The 17,210-nt window shown below is 36.5% G+C and overlaps 1 protein-coding gene across 1 annotated transcript in view; it reads left to right on the forward strand.

Moving 5' to 3' along the window:
• The window catches only part of LOC136040132 (serine-threonine kinase receptor-associated protein-like), a 56,440-nt gene that overhangs the window by 3,971 nt on the left and 35,259 nt on the right, over window positions 1-17,210 (forward strand). The window lies entirely within an intron of this gene.

A 17,210-nucleotide genomic window follows, 5' to 3' on the forward strand; every position in this document is an offset into this window, starting at 1 on the left:
TTTTGACAAAGTAATACTATGTTTTCTCAGTGCTCTTTTCTTGGTTGTTTTTGACAAAATAATGCTATATTGTTTCAGTGCTAAAATTATTAATAATAAGATTCAGATATAAGCACTTTTTGAGCTCTTAAAAATGATGAATTTTCAAAAAATTATGACAGTTCATATAACTGAATTACCAATAAAGTGAACATGCCACTTGATGCCTTTTTTTAAGTTCTTTATAAATATAATGATTGCTTCTACCACAAATTCAACTTTCAGCACTTTTGAGCTCTCAAAAATGAAAAATTTTCAATTAAAGTATAGGTTATCACTCATTTTCCTCAAGATAATAGTATGTTTTGTTAGTGCCAACTTTTTTCATTGTTTTTGAAAAAATAATGCTACATTTTCTTAGTGATAAAATTATTTATAATAAGGTTAGGTTAGGTTAAAAGTGCCTCAATTTGAATTTAAAAGTTGAAGCAATTATTATATTTGTAAAGAATATAAAAAAAAGGCTTCAAGTAGTATGCTCACTTTATTGGTAAGCTAGTTATATGAACTGTCATAAATTTATCAACAATTTACCTTGTTTTAAACCCAAATTTGCCTCAAAAGGTAAATAACCTTTTTGTTGCCAAAATTTTAGCATCATATATGCAAAAATTGCCTACTGAACAAGGTTGCCAACTGCTGATGTCTAAAAAGAGTATGAATCAATGCCAAAAAAGAGTACAAGTTGTTAAAAAAGAGTGCAAGTCAAAGAATTTGTGTGCACATGGCTGCCATCATGCATGCAGCTGCCACCAGTAAATATTTTGCACTTCATATTATTGACTTACCCATAAAGTGAATATACTACTTGATGCCTTTTTAATGTTCTTTACAAATATAATAATTGCTTCTACCTCAAATTCCAATTTAAGGACTTGTTGACATAACCTAAACTAACCTTATTATAAATAATTTTATACACTGAAAAAATATAGTATTATCTTGTTGAAAATGACTGATAACGTATACTTTAGTTGAAAAATCATCATTTTTAAGAGCCCAAAAAGTGGAAGCTCAAAAATTTGTGGTAGAAGTGATTATAATATTTGTAAAAAACACAAAAAAAGGTATTGAGTGACATTTTCACTTTATTAGTAAGTCAATTATATGAACTGCAAAAAATGTACCCTGCCACCATATGCAAGGCCCCTTCCACAAATCTGACCACTCTTACATCATTCACATATAATCATCAGCTATCCTTCAATCAGTAAACATAATACAAACTTAATCCATATGCAGAGTTTGGTAACCACACAGCTATTCAACCATCACTCCTGCTTAAAATTCAGCAAGTGCAAGGAATGTGGATGGTTTTTATGCCTCACCACAGTTTGTCCCCTCCCCCAGCTGAAGTTCAGAGTCTTCAAAAATATTGTTAAAACTAAGATTGGCCAAAATAATTCAAGCATCCACAGAAAAAGAATGAGTCTTTTATTAGTATACATTTGTTTTTTTGGTGCTATAAGGTTCATTTTTCATTGTCATTTTCAATTGGTTCCAATATTTTTGGCCCTAGATTGATTTTTGAAAGTGTCATTCATCAAACTCAACAGCTTTCCAAGCTAACAAAAAGTTCCTTAACCACAGGCTACCCAGTATATTCATAATGTATCCTTTTCTGTCATTTTGATAGCATGGGTCCCATCCAAAGAAAATTCCTGAGCCCCTAGCTGGTAAGATAAGATTTTTATTTGAGAAAAATGACTATTACAAGCAGCAATCAGATCATTTTCAATTTAAAATAGTGCATAGGCTTAAAGTCTACAAATGTTTATCAGTTTGATAGTAGACCTTCAAAAAGTTTTGTTTTGGTTTTTGCTTCTCCATCACCTTACTGTAAGTTCCATACTTGCATTTACATTTCCAAAAAGAATGGTTGTGCCCAACAGCTTTTAACTTCCTTTTATGAATTTGATTTTGAATTCTGATGTTTTCACTTGTTATTTAGACTTTGATTTGCTTCTTTTTGAATGGTTAGAGATACTGGAAAGACAGTACAGGCCAAGATAACAGAGATCATACCAGCTAGATGTTCTATCTTTTGCACTCAAATAATTTAATTTGAAGTTTTTTATTTTGCTAATGCTTTTTCTATCATAATTTTGTAAAAAGAATGCAAAGAGCAAATAATTGGTGAAAAGAGTGCAAATCTAGTCCATGGAGGGAAAGAATACAATAAAAAAAAGTGCATTGCTCACAAAAAGTGTGCAAGATGGCAACCCTGGTTGCCACTCCAATAAAATTAATGATGCTACTCAGGGTATCTAAAAAGTACTATCAGGGGGAGGTAGTAAAAAGTAATACCTTCCTAAAAATTTGTTATAAACTTCAATACCATCAAAAATGACCATTTTTGGTGATGTATGACACTTAATATAGAGTTATTGGGACAAATTTCCAAATAACAGAGAGAAATGACAAAGAGCTTTAAAAGGAGCAATGAAACATCTCTCAGTACAACGATCTCCTCAATTGTCTGATCTCTGGATTTTTGCTTTCAATGGATCATGGATACCTAGTGTTGTAACACTGCATTCAGACTACCTATTTTCTAGAAAGAAGGGGCAAAAAACTGGAACTAGTAAAAGTAGATCCAGTCAGGGTGTGCATTTTTTTTTTTTTAATATAAATGTACATGTTTATTGGCTGATCTTAGCAAAGCTTTTTTTTCTAAAGTGTAACTTATTAAAAAACGTATTTAAGTATGTACCATTTAGACAATTTATCCTTTTTCTGATGAACTTTACCTTAAACCTTAGATCCTCCTGTGCCTCCAGAGGCATCCAACAAGAGTCTCCAGTTGTCTCTGAATCTTGCAGCTGCAATGATGTCTTCCCACTCTGGCTGTATTTAGGTGTGAAGGTGCAGCAGGTTATTGTTGTAGGTACAATGGAGTGTATTTTTGGGTCTTCCTCTGTGGTGGGTGCCTTTAGGTAACCAGGAAAAGGTAGATAAGGGATTCTGGAATCATCCATGTACAGCATGTGTTTGTTATGCCTTTGTATGGTCTCAATGAAGGATGGATGAGTTGTGATATTTCTAATGTGCTTGTTCATCACCTTCTGGGACCAGTGGATTCCAAGAAGTCTGTGTAGGCACATGTTTTCAAAAGACTGAATCTCCTCTCTTGTTCTTTGTTGAGATGCCATGTTTCAGATGCATAGAGGAGGATGGGCAGGACATGCTGTTAAACAGGCAGAGCTTAAGCTGGAGGGGAAAGTACTTGACCTCCAAACTTATTTTAGCCTGTTTAAGGTGCTGCTAGCCTGTCCAATTTGGGTGATGACTTCTTTGGCTGTGGATCCTGTGTTCTTGATGGGGCTGCAAAGATATTTGAAAAGGACTACTTGTTCCACATTGTTTTCATCACATTTGATGTTCATAGCCAAATTGCTAGTTACCATGCCTTTTGTTTAACTGGTGTTAATATTGAGTCCAGAACCTTATGCTTTTTCTTGAATGCTCATGAACAGTGCTTGAAGCCATGATTTGCATGCTTCAAGGATGGTAATATTGTCAGCAAAATCTTGGTCTCTTGGGAGGCATTCATTTAGGTGTAGCCCAGTTGAGTCAACACTCCTCAACACAAAGTTGGTGACAACTGTAAACAGTTGCAGAGATAGCACGCACCCTTGTTTCACCCTGGAGAGGATGGCAAATTTACGTGAATTTCCCTCTGCTGTCCTCACTCAACAGGTTGTATCATCATACATTGCCATGATGAGATTTACTATCATGTCATGGATACCATAGTCACAAAGGAGCTTCCAGAGAGACTGGCAGTCTAATAAGTCAAACATCTCTTTTTGAAGTCTATGAAGATCATGTAGAGTTTATTACACCATTCACAGCTCTCCTCTGTGGGCATTTGCAGGGTGAATATCAGGTCTGTGCAAGAGTGGTTTGGGTGGAAGCCATGCTGTTCATAATACAGGTTTTCATCTAGGTGATGTTGTATTTGGGATAGGATAATGTGAGACAACAGTTTGCCAGGAATCAAGAGCAGGCTGATGCCTTGCTAGCTATTACAGAGAATGGCATTCCCTTTTTGTAGACCTTCATGAGTTTACTGTGGTGCCATTCTGTGGGTAATTTTGCTGTTGTCCAGGTGGTTCCAAAGAAGTCTTTCCAATAGGTGACACAGGTGGCCATGGAGCATTTCTGTCATGATGCAGTTGTCTCCTGGTGATCTGCTGTTTTTCAGCTTTTTGACTGCCTTCAGAATTTTGTCTTCAGTCGGGGGCTTGGTGTTGATGTCTAGCGAGAATTCTTGAATCTGAGAATTCTTAGGGATGGAGATTGGCTTATCTGGGGCTGGTCTGTTCAGGATTTTTTCAAAGTGGTTGGCCCACACCTCCTTCTTCTCTTTGGGACTGGTAACCAGTATGCCATTTTTGTCCTTCACTGGGCCATTGATGACTCACTTTTTCCCAACATTCTCGTTTGTTATCTTGTATACCAACCTGCTGTCTCCATTCTTAGGAGCTTCTTCAGCTTTCATGGCCTTTGCTTTATAGATGTGGCGTTTGTCTTAGCATGTACTCTTTTTGACAGATTTATCAATCCATCTGTAGTTCTTGGTCTTGTAGGTCTGATTTGCATCATGACAGGCAAGGATCTGAAGTTTTGCATCTTTTCTCTCTTGTATGAGCTGCCAAGTGTGGTCCAATAGCCACTGGTCCTTTGGTTTCCTGCAGTGCCCAAGTGTCTTGATTGCTGACTCAATGTAGAGGTTCTTTATCTGGTCCCATACTGTTTCCAGGCTGTCTTGGTCACTGATGTAGAGTGCTTTGAACTTGTTGCTAAGTTTGGTAATGAACTCGTGCCTGGTCGTTTTGTTTAGGAGCTTGTCAGAATTGTTGGGGTTTTGATTTTGGTGTCTTTTTCTCACTTTCCTGAACTTCAGGGAGAATTTGGTTACTAGCAGGTTGTGGTCTGATCCAGCATTGGCGCCTCTATCTGCTCTCATATTTTGTGTACTAGAGTGGAACTTCTGGCTGACTAGACAGTGGTCAATCTGGTTTCTAGCTGCATCACTAGGGGAGATCCATGAATACTTGTGGACATCTCTATGAGGAAAAAGGCTGCTTTCTATGACTAGATCATTAGCCATTGCAAAGTTGATTAGCATAATTCCATTCTTGTTATGTATGCCCATGATGTGCCTGCTGAGTGCCTGTGGACAGTAGGACTCATTGTTCCCAATGATGAAGGTATTGTTTCTGACAAAACAACACCAAAAAGCTGTTTTATTTATTGGTTAATGTTGTTTTTTGGTACTTTTCCAAGGAGAGTAGTCCACACTACATTTTCTCCAAAATGGGACTAAATTCGGGGAGGGACACACTAAAGCATATCATCTAAGTATGTCAGTCAACCTTCAAATCACACCTGAAAAGACTTGACTCAATCCACAAGCATGCATTGACAATTATTGGAAATGTAGACGACTATCTGTCCCTTGGTTCCCTTTACCGTCTGTTGTGCTCATTTTTTGTTTTTAAATTTTTACCTGGTTTACTTCCATCTCCCTTCCACAATCTGTTTTGGTTGATATCTGAACAACATAATCGAAACACGCGCTCTGCCTTTGACCTTCAAGTGAGACAAACTCCAACAGTACGTTCAGATTTTTCCCTGGATGTAGCGTCCAGGGAGGGAGGGAGGAACCCTATGGTTAAGATAAAAAAAATATATAATGAGGAGGCGTGTGGTTGTGTTGAAGAGTGAAGTGGAAGCCGTACTGCGTGTTAGTGAAGAATCTTTTATGTTTATGGGTCTCAACGTGAGTTATTGTCACAGAGCAGTGTACTTTAAGTTTAGTTATTTCCTTTTTTTTAATTAAACCTGATTGAACCTTGAACCGAAAAATTCCAGTTAGAGAATTTTTAGCTATTAGGGATAATAACTAGTAGGGTACTAATTTTGTCCATGCTTTTTTATCCATTTGCAGTTGAAAGATTAAGTAGTGAGGAATTGTGTCAAGTCATAAATGAATTTTGTTTGCAGACAAGGGGAGGGGAAAAAATGTATAAAAAAATTTGATAATTTGTTGAGAAGTTCAAGAAATTCAAAAGTTTGGAGTTTTAGGGTTCTCAAACCCAAAGCCCCCCCCCCCTCCTCCCGTGGTTGCCCATAAATAAATGCAAGCCCATTTATTTTTAAAAGAGGATAGTCCTACTTTTCTGTTTTATGCATCATTCTGAACAAAAAACTATTCAAACAAAATTATAATTCCTTTCCATTCAAGAAATTGTGTAAGCTTAGAATTTAGGCTGTTGAAAAGGGAACATTCATGCTTAACAATATGCAGAAAAATGTTGTTAAAAAATTTTGAATACACTTCCACTACATTTTGTATGTGTAATGTGTTTGTGTAATGTAATTTGTTTCCTTTTAAATATTCCCAATTACATGCTTACATGCAAAATTACTATCTATTTGTTTTGTTTGTTCTATTTGTTTGTTCTAAGGATGTAGAGAAGCAAGAACGGACAGCCTGTTTTAACATTTACATGATTGATTCCTGGATATATCCTTTTCTATAAATAAAAAATAGTTTTAACAGTTTTCCACCATTTTGTTATTAGCATATTACTCACAAGTTGCTGCTCATAGTGCCAAATAAAAGCAACAAACTTTTACTTATGGCCTTTGATTGTATCAAAGCATTAAGTTAGGGAGGGCCAGGGTAAACAGTTGAACTGGAAGGGACTAAAATGTAAAAGGCAAATGTCAAGCATAATGTTTCATAAATTTGGTGCAGTAATCATTTTATAAGCCCTATTTGGCTAAATAATGTTGAAAATATTTTGTAAAATGTTCTTCAAGAAAATAAACACCTGTATTATATATACTACTGGTTTTAAGATTTTTTATTTTAAAAGAATGTCTTTAATAGTCTAGGACTTCAGGAAGAGGGTGGGCCTTGATGATCTTCATAAGTTGCAGGTGTGGTAAAAGCTAGTTGGTTTGGTGTTGAACATTCTCAAGTGCTTTAGCATCCATTAGGGAAATGCTAAAATCATATTGAATTCTAAATGAGGGCTGACTAATGCCTCATATAGGTTCCTTACCACACAGAGCTTCCTTGTGGTTAACTTTGTCTTAATGAGCCCAAGAGCCCAGTTTGCTTTTGCAGCTTGTCAGTAATAATGCCTTCAGTTGCCACTTTAAGTTCTTCAGTTGCCATTTTAAGTTCAGTTCTTCAGTTGCCACTTTAAGTTGGTTGTTCCCAAAAGTATATGATCAGTTGTTCCTTTTTTTTTGGCTATGATGAAGAACTTTACATTTGGATGCATTGATATGCAGTCCCAGTCTTCAGACCATCTTGAAAGTGTGTTGAGGTCTTCATGAACAATTAAGGGTTGTTCAGTACATCTGGCTAGCCCTAGCAGCTTACAGTCATCAGCATGCAATGTCAGAGGATTGTTTGGGTTTGCTGAACATCATTGACGTACATACTAAACAATATAAACTCCAAGATGGTTCCCTGTTGGAGATTTCTGAGAACCACAGCTGACTCACAGAAGATGGTATTGTTTTGGTATGTATGAAAACCTTCTGTGTTCCATTTGTTAAGAAAGCCTCAATCCAGCCTATAAGCTCAGCATGGTGGTTCATTACATCTGGCTAGCCCTAGCAGCTTACAGTCATCAGCATGCAATGTCAGAGGATTCTTTGGGTTTGCTGAACATCATTGACATACATACTAAACATTATAAACCCCAAGATGGTTCCCTGTGGGAGATTGCTGAGAACCACTGCTGACTCACAGAAGATGGTATTGTTTTGGTATGTATGAAAACCTTCTGTGTTCCATTTGTTAAGAAAGCTTCAATCCAGCCTATAAGCTTAGCATGACTCAATAAGCGCTTAGTTTCAGGAGCAAGAGATTGTGTTGTACCTTTTAAAAAGCTTTTGGTTGATCATGCAGGGTGATTTCCACAGGAAGATCTCTGTCAAGAAATTTAATTACAATATCATAAGACTCAAAGGGGTTAGTTTGAATGGAGTGACCTCTGCAAAACTGATGCTGACTTTTGCTGAGTAACTGATTATTATCTAGATGATTGGCCAACTTATCATTTATTATACCTCCCAGAGTTTTGTAAAGTACAGAGGTAAAGCTGATGGGTTGGTATTTGCTACCTAGGTCCTATTCTCCCTTCTTAAAGAGAGCGTAAAACAGGTATTTTTCCAGTCACTAGGGAGGACTTTTGATGCCAAGGTCATCTGTCACTAGTGTTGCACCTGTCACTAGTGTTGGACGATAATTTGATTCAACGATATATCGATATTTTTACTTTCAATAATCGATATATCAATTTTGATATTTCTGATCTGATCAGTTGTTTTTGCTCAGATTAAGTTTAGGTTTTGTTGAAACTGAAAATAACAAAAATTGAAATAAAAGAGTATGTTGTGCAGTGTTTTCCAGCTTTTGAATAAATGCAAAAAAACTTCCATTATATGAATGAATTTTACAAAAACCCTGGCTTGGAATTACTGAGGCTCAGGAAAAAAAAAGGTACCAGCTATTGTTGACTATCCAAAATCAGCTGCATGTTAATAGTTTCACCTGAGAGTTGGTTCTGCCTTTCAGTGATTAAATAATTACTGAAAGTAAAGAGCGACATTAAAACTCAAAGAACGAAAATTGCTCTGTGCAAGAGGGGGATAACCCCTCCTCAATACCTTGTTCTTCACACAAAAATTCCTTTTTGTATTTTCAAAATCTCCTTACTCTAATTAAATGGCTCTTTTGTTTCAGGAGTAGTTCCTAAATAATAGGGGGAAAAGTTACAATCAAACAGTTTGTGGTAACGAACTGTAGTAAGGAGCGACCCGGCTCAATAGTAAACGAAACTCTAAATAATAGAATTTTGATGCTAAAATATACATCAAAAGAATCGGATTTTCCTGCTGATTTTAAATATATAAGTTTCATCAAATTTGGTTATTGTCATCAAAAGTTATGAGCCTGCGAAAATTTGTCTTATTTTAGTAAATAGGGGAAAACACCCCCTAAAAGTCACACAATCTTAACGAAAATCACATCATCGCATTCGGCGTATCAGAAAACCCTATAGCAAAATTTTCAAACTCTTATCTACAAAAATGTGGAATTTCGTATTTTTTGCCAGAAGACAAATCACGGGTGCGTGTTTATTTGTTTGTTTTTTTTTTTTTTTTTTCCCAGGGGTCATCGTGTCAACCAAGTGATCCTGGAATGTTGCAAGAGGGCTCATTCTAACGGAAATAAAAAGTACTAGTGCCCTTTTTAAGTGACCGAAAAAATTGGAGGGCACCTAGGCCCCCTCCCACGCTCATTTTTTCTCCAAAGTCAACAGATCAAAATTTTGATATAGCCATTTTGTTCCGCATAGTCAAAAACCATGATAACTATGTCTTTGGGAATGAGTTACTCCCCCACAGTCCCTGGGGGAGGGGCTGTAAGTTACAAACTTCAACCAGTGTTTACATATAATAATGGTTATTGGGAAGTGTACAGTCGTTTTCAGGGGATTTTTTTGTTTTGTTTTGGGGGTGGGGTTGAGGAGAGGGGGCTATGTGGGAGGATCTTTCCCTGGAGAAATATGTCATGGGGGAACAAAAATTCAATGAAAAGGGCGCAGGATTTTCTAAAATTACTATAAAAAAAACAATGAAAAAATAAACATGGAGAAGTTTTTTCCATTGAAAGCAAGGAGTAGCATTGAAACTTAAAACGAACAGAGATTATTACGCATATGAGGGGTTCTAAAAATACTTTAGCATAAAGAGCGAGGTATTCAGGAGGAGATAAATACCTCGCTCTTTATGCTATAGTATTTTTAGTAATTTCAACTATTTATTCTACGGCCTTTCTGATTCAGGGGTCATTCTTAAAGAATCGACACAAAACTTACGATTAGTGTAAAGAGCGAGGTATTAACGAGGGTACAAACCCCCTCATATACATAATAAAAATTTAAGAATATAAAAGTTTGTTACGTAAGTTAATTCTTAAGTTACGTATATTTTTTACTAATAAAAGAATTATAGTTGCCTTTTTGAGTAACCGAAAAATTGCATGGCAACTAGGCCTCCTTCCCCATCCCTTATTTCTCAAAATCGTCTGATCAGAACTAAGAGAAAGCCATTTAGCCAAAAAAGGAATTAAAATGTAAATTTCATTTTAATAATTTATGTGTGAAGAGCCAAAATCAAACATGCATTAATTCAAAAACTTTCAGAAATTACATAAAAAAAACTAGTTTTTCTAACTGAAAGTAAGGAGCGACATTAAAACTTAAAACGAACAGAAATTACTCCGTATATGAAATGGGTTGTCCCCTCCGCAATCCCTCGCTCTTTACGCTAAAGCTTTTAATTGTTTTAAAAAGTAGAATTGTGGCAAAGAGTCCAACTTTAGCGTAAAGAGCGAGGGATTGCGGAGGGGACAACCCATTTCATATACGGAGTAATTTCTGTTCGTTTTAAGTTTTAATGTCGCTCCTTACTTTCAGTTAGAAAAACTAGTTTTTTTTATGTAATTAGCATAAAAAATGAGGTTTTGAAGAGAAGGACTTGCTCCTCATCCAAGAGACCATTTTAGTTCGTTTTAACTTCGGATGTTACTCCTTACTTTTAGTTGAAAAAAATAGTTTTTTTATTGTATTATTTTTCAAATAATGCTGAAAAATCCTCCTTTTCTCTCCTTGGAAAGTTCCTCTCGAGTAAGATCCCCCTTCCCCCAGACAATTTCATCACTGCTGAAATCCCCCCCCCCCAGAAAACTTGTTCCAGACAATTCTGCCTAGAAAATTCTTTTAAGCTAACTTTTGTTTGAAAAAAGACTTAAATCTTGTAATTTCTAATTGTTTTTCAAATCATGCCAGAAATCCTCCCTCCATTGAAAATGTTTCCTGGAAACTCTCTACTCTCAATGTCTCAATGGAAAGTTTCTCCCGCGTAAAATTCCCCCATAGAGGATCCCTCACGCAAAAAATCCCCCCTCTCTCACAGAAGAATCCCCCGGATAGTTTCAAATCCTTTGAAAATGTTGCTTGGGCAGTTCTCCTGGTATATCTCCATATGTAAAATTAAATTGGCAAAGAGAAATTAAGTCAAATAAAAAGAACTTAGTATAAGAATTCTGGTAAATTTTTCCATGCATGGTTTCCTTTTGAAAGTTCATCCCGGAAACTTCCCTCTCCATAGAAAAATCTGCTCTTGGAAAATCCCCACTGCAGAAAATTCCCCCTCCCAAAAAATATCTGTTTACTTCCCAATAACAAATACTAAATGTAGGCTAGACACTAGACATATTTTGTAGCTTACAACCTTTTCCCCCTGGGACTTGCAGGGCTGTGTCATCCCAATGGTATAATTACTTGACTTTTCAACTATGCTGATCAATATGGTGGATATGAAAAGAAAGCCGAAAGAATATCGTTTCGATATCGATACTTATGTTTTGATATCGATATTTAGTGGGATATATCGTTATATCAATATTAATATTCATTATCGCCCAACACTACCTGTCACTTTGATAATAAATCAAATCAGTCATGTTTTGTTAAGGAAAAAATCACTCAGTAACAATTCATTGCCTCCCCCTGCCATTTTACAGTGGGCCTTCTGGTAAATCCTTTCCTGTTGATTTGTATACAATGAGATAGATAGTAATATTGGAAAAAGTTTTTCTTTTGCTGATCGCTTATATTTTTATTTCTAACCTAAAAATTATTTATAATGACTCAAAGTTGCTGGAAAATATTAGCACGTAAATAAGGAAAATATTTCTTGAAAAACATAAGAAATCACTGCATGAAATCCATAGTCACATGATAAAAAACTGAATTGCTAAAATTAGCTCTGAAATTAGTTATAGATTTTTTGTAGATCTAAAATGTAATTTGATGCAATTACAACGTAATTGGTAATTAACTCAAATTCACCAATTAGCCAAGAAACATAACTTATTTTTGGATAGACTAATTAACAAAACAACTTTGGTTGGTAATATGTTAAAACTCACTCAAGAAACATAAACCAAAGCTCTCAAAGTGAAAATCCTGGATGAAGGGGACTCTGTTTAATCAAATAATTTCTGGTATCAACATTTTTTTAGGCTATTGAGAATCATTAGGCCTATGCAGGGGCACCAATTCGGGGAGGAATATGGAACAACCATCTGATCTCTGATTTTGAAAAAAATAATTTTTTTGTGTTTTCATTGAAAAATACTTTTTTGATATTAGATATGTTTAGTGAAATTAGATTAAATGTGTTTAATGAACATTTTGTGTTGAAAGGGTTCGAAAATTCCAATTAGGAATCTTGTTGATGCTATAAAGAGAAAGCTAGCGCAGGCAAATTAATTGAAACTGGATTTAGCTTGTTCAGTTATTGCTGTAGTATAATAACAGTGACGTCAGTGTTTTATTCAAAAATGCGGTTTTCTCTTGTGTTTCCATTGAAAAATTGAAAGAAAACCGCAAATTTACATCCTCCCCTGGATTTAAAAAAATAGATTTTGCCCCCCTCCATTATAAGAAATGATGCCATTATAAGTAGAGTTAGATTGTTTACTCCCTCTCCCGTAGTAAACAATGTGGCAACAGTGTTTCAGTAGAAGTATCACTTCTACGTCTCTCTCTTTTGACAATATTGCCCCTTTATTCAAATCTACTTCCTGAAAAAGAAATACAATTTCCATTATTTCAAATAGGTCAGTGAATTAAGAGAAGTTTACAATATGCACAATTTAGCTTGGTCAAAGAAATACAAGGAATCATAAACCAAAAAACTTCTTCACTGGATCAAGTACAAATTTTGCTGTAAGCAGGCCAGCTTTTGAACATAGCCTAGTAAATAACCTGGTTAATTCAAGAGGGACTTAATATGTAAAGGATATGTGTATGGATTTTGTGCGGAAAAATTGTGCGGGTTTTGTCAGTGTACAGGTATATTATGCAGAATTTTGTGGAGAATTCTTGCGAGATTTCCAGCCTAGGGCTGAAATTAGGAAATCAAATAATATTAGCCTTTTATTTTCTGATTTTCTTTATCACTAAATTTGAAGAGCAGGTAAAGGTACCAATGATTCGACAGTTTTTGTAAAAAAAAAAACACTTTTTTATTCCAGAAGTCCTAATTTGAAGGCTTTTGGTTTGAAAAGGTTTTCATCCATGTAGGAAAACAATCTAGGAATCTAAATGTTTGATGAGAAGTTTGAAGTCTTATCTGAAAAGGATACAAAACTCTGATTTTCCAAAATTAGAACATCTTCACCTACAGATTCGACACAACAAAAAAGTTACCTGTTTTCGATGCAATTTGGAACCCAATTCGACACGTGTCGAAATGCTTAGGGAATACCTGTGGGCGGAACTTGGTGTATTTGACATGTATATTCTTGTTTTTTTTTCTCTTCAACTTCATTTAATGTATAGAAGTATAAAATACTACTCAAAAATTGGAAGTAATAAAACTAACAAAATTGTTTCAAGTATGTAGTATTTAGTATTAAAGGAGTGTGATATTGTGACTTAGATCACATAAATCTTCTTCTTTCCAAGTGTTGCATATATGCCACAGGAGGAGCATCTACAAAAGCTATCTGGAATGGCCATCTTCCTGTCAGTTTTAACAGTCCAGCAAATATGCCACAGGAGGAGCATCTACAAAAGCTATCTGGAATGGCCATCTTCCTGTCAGTTTTAACAGTCCAGCAAATATGCCACAGGAGGAGCATCTACCCTGTCAGTTTTAACAGTCCAGCAAATATGCCACAGGAGGAGCATCTACAAAAGCTATCTGGAATGGTCATCTTCCTGTCAGTTTTAACAGTCCAGCAAATATGCCACAGGAGGAGCATCTACAAAAGCTATCTGGAATGGCCATCTTCCTGTCAGTTTTGACAGTCCAGCAAATATGCCACAGGAGGAGCATCTACAAAAGCTATCTGGAATGGCCATCTTCCTGTCAGTTTTAACAGTCCAGCAAATATGCCACAGGAGGAGCATCTACCCTGTCAGTTTTAACAGTCCAGCAAATATGCCACAGGAGGAGCATCTACAAAAGCTATGTGGAATGGCCATCTTCCTGTCAGTTTTAACAGTCCAGCAAATATGCCACAGGAGGAGCATCTACAAAAGCTATCTGGAATGGCCATCTTCCTGTCAGTTTTAACAGTCCAGCAAATATGCCACAGGAGGAGCATCTACAAAAGCTATCTGGAATGGCCATCTTCCTGTCAGTTTTAACAGTCCAGCAAATATGCCACAGGAGGAGCATCTACAAAAGCTATCTGGAATGGCCATCTTCCTGTCAGTTTTAACAGTCCAGCAAATATGCCACAGGAGGAGCATCTACAAAAGCTATCTGGAATGGCCATCCTCCTGTCAGTTTTAACAGTCCAGCAAATATGCCACAGGAGGAGCATCTACAAAAGCTATCTGGAATGGCCATCTTCCTGTCAGTTTTAACAGTCCAGCAAATATGCCACAGGAGGAGCATCTACAAAAGCTATCTGGAATGGCCATCTTCCTGTCAGTTTTAACAGTCCAGCAAATATGCCACAGGAGGAGCATCTACAAAAGCTATCTGGAATGGCCATCTTCCTGTCAGTTTTAATGGTCCAGCAAAGATTTGTTCATTGTTGACAGTGTAAATGTCATCAACACTTGTCTATTTCAAAGTGGGATCTGCGATTCCAACCCACTTGAAAATTTTTAGTTTGGACTGTCCTTTGTCAGGAAAGTCCAGAATCCTAACAACAAAATATAGCACCGTGCTTTTTTTGTCGCTAAAGAAAACGACATAGTATTCGCCAAGCTGTTGCGATTCCAACCTACTTGAAAATTTTTAGTTTGGACTGTCCTTTGTCAGGAAAGTCCAGAATCCTAACAACAAAATATAGCACCGTGCTTTTTTTGTCGCTAAAGAAAACGGCATAGTATTCGCCAAGCTGTAGTTCAACTTCCGACCCAACATTCAAGAACCAACATAAAAAAAATAAAAGGAATATTTCGCTAGAACACACAAAAAAACCGCTTTTTTAGCGTTAGAAAAAAAAACACTTGTCCAGGCTGAAAGACGAGGAAAAAAAATATATTACGACAAGATATGTAGCAATTTGACCACAAGGATGGAGGTTCGAATCCTAATGTTGCTGGTTATTTGATTTGAACGGGAGTCAGTGGCATGATTCTGGATGATGATTTGTCTAGTGCCTCCAAAGGAATTAAGAAATTGATTATTCCTAAGATCACCATCAAAAAAAGGAGGGCCTCCCCCAAGCACTGATGAAAATCATTCCTGGGAAAGCTGGCAGAATATCAGGAATACATTCAAGTTTATACAGATGGCTTAAAGGCAGTAACAAAATGCATTTGTGTAGTAGTTTTACCCTCCCAGAGCCTGTCTCTTTCATACCATTTACCCTCTAACCTGACAATTTTCTCTGCAAAGCTTATGGCAATTAAGTTTTCACTTCTAGCCATATCAAGCCAAACAGAGAGCAAACATCAGAAGTATATTGTCTGCTCTGATTCACTTTCAGCTCTGGATTACTGCCAACTGGATACTGCCGAATTCCACCAACAGGTGGCGGAATTTTGGAGTCGAATCCAGAAAATGGTTGTGACTTGTCATCCTTGACTATCGCCTCATTATGAACTTTGTTTCGTCTTTTGGCTTTTGCATGGCGATAGTCAAGATTGATAAATTGTGATAAAACTTCCTCCCTACTGTTCCAGAAGTCGCTGCTTTCAGTGCCACTTGTGCCACAGTCTCACGCTAAGATGAAAGAAACCAGTCTGTTCTCGAGTGTTACACAGTGTAAACTTGAGTGAGTGGCATATAATACACGAGTATCAAAATGTCTTCCCCCTACTGAAAATAAATAAAACAAAACTCAAATAAATTTCTCAAATTCAGAAAGCCTTGTTTACCACGGGGGGGGGGGGGGGGGGGGGGGGGGTGTTTTCTGTGAGGGTAATGTCCATGGGGGGGAGGGTAAACGCCTAGAGTCATATTTCCTATTTAAGATTATTAGAAATTGTGACACCAAGGAGTTCAACATGTTTCACTAGCATTTCGGAAGGGATAAGGTCTAGGAAAACCGGAGTGGATTTCAGGAAATTTAAGAAGTTTATTGTCATTACATTTGATTTAATGGATGTTATTTTCATGTGTAAATTCTTAGCTTCATCCAAAACAAAGGTTAGGATTTGGAGGGGGTCACTTTTCATATTTCTATGACATGGTTCTAGACGTTTACCTCCCCCCCCCCCAGAAAATAAGGTTTTCCAAATTTGAGAATTTTTTTTAGTTGCATTGATAAGTGCTAAGGAAAGGGGAAAATGACTTCCATGTGAACCTCTGAAATTTTTGGCAGTTGCGGGCACCCACAAATTTGACAGCTAAAGTTCCGTCAGTGGACCCTTGAATTTTGACACCAGTTATTTCTCACCTGTTTTACATATTCAGTGAAGTTTCGACAGGGTCTGTTGCTGTCTGTCGAAAATTTTGACAGGGTTACTACAGGATATTCCCAAAAGAAATAAATCCATCTATACAAGCCATTATCTACGTTTGAATTCGGCCGAAGGAACATTTTTAGTGCGCCTGGTATTCCACTACATTAACAAGAATTTTCGACACTTGGAACCTAGTTTCGACAATGTAATATTTGTTGCCATTTTCAATTAATTTTATCAAGAAAAAGCTAATGTGGCTAGAATTCAGATGAGATCAGATGTATCTTGATACATTGGGGCTAATCCCAACTTTTTTCTTCAACAAATAACCAAGTAACAAAAGTTTGGACATTACATAGCTGAAAAAATGTTGGGATCTCTTTTCTTGTCGAAAAAAGAATAACTGACTGAATTGAACGTTCTTTTCTTATCTGGTTGTACTGGATATAGTGTCAACGCTTCCTATCGTTGAAATACAAACACGGCTTCAAGAGACGGCGCTCCAAGTCACGGCTAAGCAGAGCTATTCCGTTTTGAAGGAAAATTTCGACAGTGGTTAAAAAATTGCACTGTTGAATCACCACCCTGGTAAATAAATCAATAAATCGGTAATTCATGACTCTTAGGGTATAAATAGGATAGTACATTTGATGAAATTGTTTGTTATAAGGTCTGTGATGCTGATTAGGAATT

The sequence above is a fragment of the Artemia franciscana genome, chromosome 20 (assembly GCF_032884065.1).
Source record: "Artemia franciscana chromosome 20, ASM3288406v1, whole genome shotgun sequence".
Lineage (NCBI taxonomy): Eukaryota > Metazoa > Arthropoda > Branchiopoda > Anostraca > Artemiidae > Artemia > Artemia franciscana.